The sequence below is a fragment of the Salvelinus alpinus genome, chromosome 8 (assembly GCF_045679555.1).
Source record: "Salvelinus alpinus chromosome 8, SLU_Salpinus.1, whole genome shotgun sequence".
In the NCBI taxonomy this organism is placed as follows: domain Eukaryota; kingdom Metazoa; phylum Chordata; class Actinopteri; order Salmoniformes; family Salmonidae; genus Salvelinus; species Salvelinus alpinus.
Genome location: NC_092093.1, coordinates 4,972,605 through 4,978,604, shown reverse-complemented (window position 1 = coordinate 4,978,604; position 6,000 = coordinate 4,972,605). Strand labels below are relative to the sequence as shown.

At 42.7% G+C, this 6,000-nt stretch overlaps 1 protein-coding gene across 7 annotated transcripts in view; it reads left to right on the top strand.

Annotated features, from left to right (window-relative positions):
• The window catches only part of eya4 (EYA transcriptional coactivator and phosphatase 4), a 148,601-nt gene that overhangs the window by 15,187 nt on the left and 127,414 nt on the right, over nucleotides 1–6,000 (top strand). The window contains exon 1 of one of the 7 annotated variants that reach the window (XM_071412474.1): nucleotides 2,150–2,271. The exons of 5 other annotated variants lie outside the window; for them this stretch is intronic. The gene's annotated coding sequence lies outside the window, so the exon portion shown is untranslated. Of the gene's footprint in view, nucleotides 1–2,149; nucleotides 2,272–6,000 lie in introns of those variants that run through there. One more of the 7 variants, XM_071412469.1, reaches the window with a different exon arrangement.

Here is a 6,000-nt window from a genome sequence, read left to right as displayed (position 1 = left end):
AGAGCTTGGGAAACAGAAAGACAGAGACAGAGCTTGGGAAACAGAGAGACAGAGACAGAGCTTGGGAAACAGAGAGACAGAGACAGAGCTTGGGAAACAGAGACAGAGCTTGGGAAACAGAAAGACAGAGAGACAGAGCTTGGGAAACAGAGACAGAGACAGAGCTTGGGAAACAGAGAGAGAGCTCAGACAGTGAAACAGTGCTGCTTACTTTGCGACGTTGTGTTAAATATATCCTCATTACACCACAAATAAGTAACAATAGTGTTTTACAAATGTCCCATCTTGATCATCCTGTTGTTACAGGAATGTTCCGGCACAGCAGGAAAATCAAACGTGTAGTTTATTCAAGATTTAAAAAGGATTTCCAAAGTTTAGTAATTTACACTAAATGTAAGACCTACTTTGCCCTAATGAAAAAAACTATTGTCACCCTCTTACAAAAAAAATTCCATGAATTATAATCCACATAATAATTGACATTTCACTGTTGCTGCAGGATTATATTCCTGCTGTGAGAAACTGGTTCAAATTAAGATACGACATCTGTAGGTGTCCTACGGTATGTATATCTGGTGTAGAACACGAATAGACTGCATGTGTCTCTCTCTGATAACTATCACTTTGTCCAGATAACTTCAAAAAAAGGTAACATCTAATCGAGACTGACGCTCACACCCCTCTGCTCTCTCCATCCTGTCTGAGAAGGTCTGAAAGAGCCCTGATTGAAGTCTCCGTTCTGTCGGCTAGAGAGAGGAGGGAGAGATAGAGAAGGAGGGAGAGATGGAGAAGGAGGGAGAGATGGAGAAGGAGGGAGAGATAGAGAAGGAGGGAGAGATAGAGAAGAAGGAGGAAAGGGAGAGAAAGAAAGAGCTGGTTGGCTGCTCTAGAAAAGGAGGGAGGAACGAGTTTAAAAGGGTTTTTAATGTGGAGGAGAGAGAGTGGAGGAGGTGTGAGGCAGGGTTTTTAATGTGGAGGAGAGAGAGTGGAGGAGGTAAAGAGGCAGGGTTTTTAATGTGGAGGAGAGAGAGTGGAGGAGGTGTGAGGCAGGGTTTTTAATGTGGAGGAGAGAGAGGAGGAGGTGTGAGGCAGGGTTTTTAATGTGGAGGAGAGAGAGTGGAGGAGGTAAAGAGGCAGGGTTTTTAATGTGGAGGAGAGAGAGTGGAGGAGGTGTGAGGCAGGGTTTTTAATGTGGAGGAGAGAGAGTGGAGGAGGAGGTGTGAGGCAGGGTTTTAAATGTGGAGGAGAGAGAGAGTGGAGGAGGTGTGAGGCAGGGTTTTTAATGTGGAGGAGAGAGAGTGGAGGAGGTGTGAGGCAGGGTTTTTGATGTGGAGGAGAGAGAGTGGAGGAGGTAAAGAGGCAGGGTTTTTAATGTGGAGGAGAGAGTGGAGGAGGTGTGAGGCAGGGTTTTTAATGTGGAGGAGAGAGAGTGGAGGAGGTGTGAGGCAGGGTTTTTAATGTGGAGGAGGTGTGAGGCAGGGTTTTTAATGTGGAGGAGAGAGAGTGGAGGAGGTAAAGAGGCAGGGTTTTAAATGTGGAGGAGAGAGAGTGGAGGAGGTGTGAGGCAGAGTTTTAAATGTGGAGGAGAGAGAGTGGAGGAGGTGTGAGGCAGGGTTTTTAATGTGGAGGAGAGAGAGTGGAGGAGGTGTGGCAGGGTTTTTAATGTGGAGGAGAGAGAGTGGAGGAGGTAAAGAGGAAGGAAAAGGAACAAATTGTATTTTAGCCAGCGCGGCCTTTTCCTCTGGTGCTGAGGGAGAGAGCTGAGTGTAGCAAGCATCCCTGTGTGTGTGTGTGTGTGTGTGTGTGTGTGTGTGTGTGTGTGTGTGTGTGTGTGTGTGTGTGTGTGTGTGTGTGTGTGTGTGTGTGTGTGTGTGTGTGTGTGTGTGTGTGTGTGTGTGTGTGTGTGTGTGTGTGTGTGTGTGTGTGTGTGTGTGTGTGTGACCACAGACCAGGCCAGAGGAGGAAGGAGGTCAGGTTTCACCCTTAGAACACACACACTCACACACTCACACACACACATACTCACACACACACACATTCTGCAGCTAAATAGGAGCGGGTTGGGGCTCTGATTGCCAAGGTTGGGTTGGCGTTGCAGATAGACTCTCCAAATCTGCCCGACGACACAACACAACTCACCCAGGCTGCTGGGGGGGGGGGGTCTAAGCTGTGTCCGGGCCTGAAGAGAGAGTTAGAAAGAGCTTACAGTCCCGGGGTGGCAACTAATTATCAGGTGGATCAGAAAAGCAGCAGTACTCCAGACGTCGTCAGGTAATATTTTAATATCCCTGCATTAGATTGTATTCTTATGTTCTTGTTTAATTTATATTAACACACAGCAACTAAAGTCATGAAAACACAGTTTATATACTACACACTGCAAAGCATAGACGTACTACTCTCTGTGGAATAGAAGAAACTATACCATATCAGCTCTATACGCTGTAGTTCTATATCAGCTCAATATGCTCTAGTTCTATATCAGCTCTATATGCTCTAGTTCTATATCAGCTCTATACCCTGTAGTTCTATATCAGCTCTATACCCTGTAGTTCTATATCAGCTCTATACCCTGTAGTTCTATATCAGCTCTATATGCTCTAGTTCTATATCAGCTCTATACCCTGTAGTTCTATATCAGCTCTATACGCTGTAGTTCTATATCAGTTCTATACCCTGTAGTTCTATATCAGCTCTATATGCTCTAGTTCTATATCAGCTCTATATGCTCTATTTCTATATCAGCTCTATACACTGTAGTTCTATATCAGCTCTATATGCTCTAGTTCTATATCAGCTCTATACTCTGTAGTGCTGTTTCAGCTCCTTGCACTGTCCGCTCTCAGTTTGCGTGTGTGTGTGTGTGTGTGTGTGTGTGTGTGTGCGTGTGTGTGTGCGTGTGTGTGTGCGTGTGTGTGTGTGTGTGTGTGTGTGTGTGTGTGCGTGCGTGCGTGCGTGCGTGCGTGCGTGTGCGCGTGTGTGTGTGTGTGCGTGCCTCCGTCCGCGTGCGTGTGTCAGTTCATGGTACGGTCCTGTCTCAGACTGGGGTCTGGTGAAACGCTCATCTGTGATTGGTTAGGGGCTGGAACGGAGAAGGAAATGAAACTGAAACAGTTGTTCTTTGGTTCTGTCCCTCCAGAGGTTCTTCTTCTGGGGTCATATTAATACTGTGTCCCAAATGGCACCCTATTCCCTATATAGTGCACTACTTTAGACCAGGCTTATGGTCTTTGCTCTGGGCGTTGCCCTGGTCAAAAGTGGTGCACTATTATATTACCAAAGCAAGATAAATGACATAAAACACAATAGGAAAAGGATTTGGAGTACCTTTTAAATGACATCACGGGCAGGAAACCCAACTCATCTCCATCGTTCATTGAATCTGGCGGGGCATTTTATAACAAAAACATTTGGATATAGACAATCATTTATCAATGACTTTTTCACCAGTAAAGTGGACAAACTCAGAAGTGAAATGACATCATTGAACAGTCAACCATCATATTTCCGTATAAAATAAACTATTGAGAATGGTAGACTGTATTACCACCAGGTATAGACAACCTAGATGGTAAACTATAGAGAATGGTAGCAGACTGTATTACCACCAGGTATAGACAACCTAGATGGGAAACTATAGAGAATGGTAGCAGACTGTATTACCACCAGGTATAGACAACCTAGATGGGGGACTATAGAGAATGGTAGCAGACTGTATTACCACCAGGTATAGACAACCTAGATGGGAAACTATTGAGAATGGTAGCAGACTGTATTACCACCAGGTATAGACAACCTAGATGGGACACTATAGAGAATGGTAGCAGACTGTATTACCACCAGGTATAGACAACCTAGATGGTAAACTATTGAGAATGGTAGCAGACTGTATTACCACCAGGTATAGACAACCTAGATGGGACACTAGAGAGAATGGTAGCAGACTGTATTACCACCAGGTATAGACAACCTAGATGGTAAACTATTGAGAATGGTAGCATACTGTATTACCACCAGGTATAGACAACCTAGATGGGAAACTATAGAGAATGGTATCAGACTGTATTACCACCAGGTATAGACAACCTAGATGGGGGACTATTGAGAATGGTAGCAGACTGTATTACCACCAGGTATAGACTACCTAGATGGGACACTATAGAGAATGGTAGCAGACTGTATAACCACCCCTATTGGCTATATATTCAACCAATGCCTAAAGGGGGGGTGTTTCCCCGGACGTGGAAGGAAGCTACAGTAATTCCGCTTTCTAAAAATAGTAAAACACCATTTCCTGGCTCTAACAGTCTACCCAATCAGTTTGCTGCCTGATCTTAGTAAACTGATGAAGACTATTGTATTAGCACCAAATACAATGCTATTATTCAGAGAACAAGTTAACTGCACTGACTCAGATGACTGACAATTGGCTAAAAAATAAATGGATAATATGATGATAGTTGGAGCTGTACTTGTTAGATTTCAGTGCATCCTTTGATGTTATTGATCATACATTGTTATTGAAGAAAACTCCCTTGATATGCCTTTATATTTACCTGCCATCACATGATTGGAGAGTTACTTATCCAATAGAACCCAGAGAGTGTTCTTCAATGGAAGCTTCTCTAACATCAGGATATGTACAGTGCGGTGTCCCTCAGGGCAGTTCCCTTGGACCATTACTCTTCTCTCTTTTTACACAATTATTCGCCACTGGTCTTACACACGCAGCTAGAATGACTATGAATGCGGATGATTCCACACTCGACATGTCAGCACCCGAAGCCAGTGAGCTCACTGGACATCTAAATAAGGAGTTACAGTCAGTATCAGATCGGGCGATTTAATAATGAACATCTAAAACCGAAAGCGTTGTATTCGGTTCAAAACATTCTCTAAGAACCTCGACAGGAAGTTGTACATAAAAAGGTGTTGACCATTTAAGGAAGTTGAGGAAGCTAAACTCCTAGGTATAAAATTGGATCGTTCATAATCACAATCAAGTCGTATTGACAAAGTCGTTGTGAAGATAGGGGAGAGGTATGTCTGTTTATAAAAAATAAAAAATAAAAACGTTCTGCATTTTTGACACAAAGATCAACTGTACTAGTAGTTCCGGCTCTGATCTTGTCTCATCTTGATTACTGTCCGGTAATATGGTCAAGTGATATGGTCTAGTAATATGGTCAAGTGATATGGTCAAGTGATATGGTCAAGTAATATGGTCAAGTGATATGGTCAAGTGATATGGTCAAGTAATATGGTCAAGTGATATGGTCAAGTAATATGGTCAAGTGATATGGTCAAGTGATATGGTCAAGTAATATGGTCAAGTGATATGGTCAAGTAATATGGTCAAGTAATATGGTCAAGTAATATGGTCAAGTAATATGGTCAAGTGATATGGTCAAGTGATATGGTCAAGTGATATGGTCAAGTAATATGGTCAAGTAATATGGTCAAGTAATATGGTCGAGTAATATGGTCGAGTAATATGGTCAAGTAATATGGTCAAGTAATATGGTCAAGTAATATGGTCAAGTGATGTGGTCAAGTGATACGGTCAAGTGATGTGGTCAAGTAATATGGTCAAGTGATGTGGTCAAGTGATATGGTCAAGTGATATGGTCAAGTGATATGGTCAAGTGATATGGTCAAGTAATATGGTCAAGTAATATGGTCAAGTAATATGGTCAAGTGATATGGTCAAGTAATATGGTCAAGTAATATGGTCAAGTAATATGGTCAAATAATATGGTCAAGTGATATGGTCAAGTAATATGGTCAAGTAATATGGTCAAGTGATGTGGTCAAGTGATACGGTCGAGTAATATGGTCAAGTAATATGGTCAAGTAATATGGTCAAGTGATGTGGTCAAGTGATACGGTCAAGTGATGTGGTCAAGTAATATGGTCAAGTGATGTGGTCAAGTGATATGGTCAAGTGATATGGTCAAGTGATATGGTCAAGTGATATGGTCAAGTAATATGGTCAAGTAA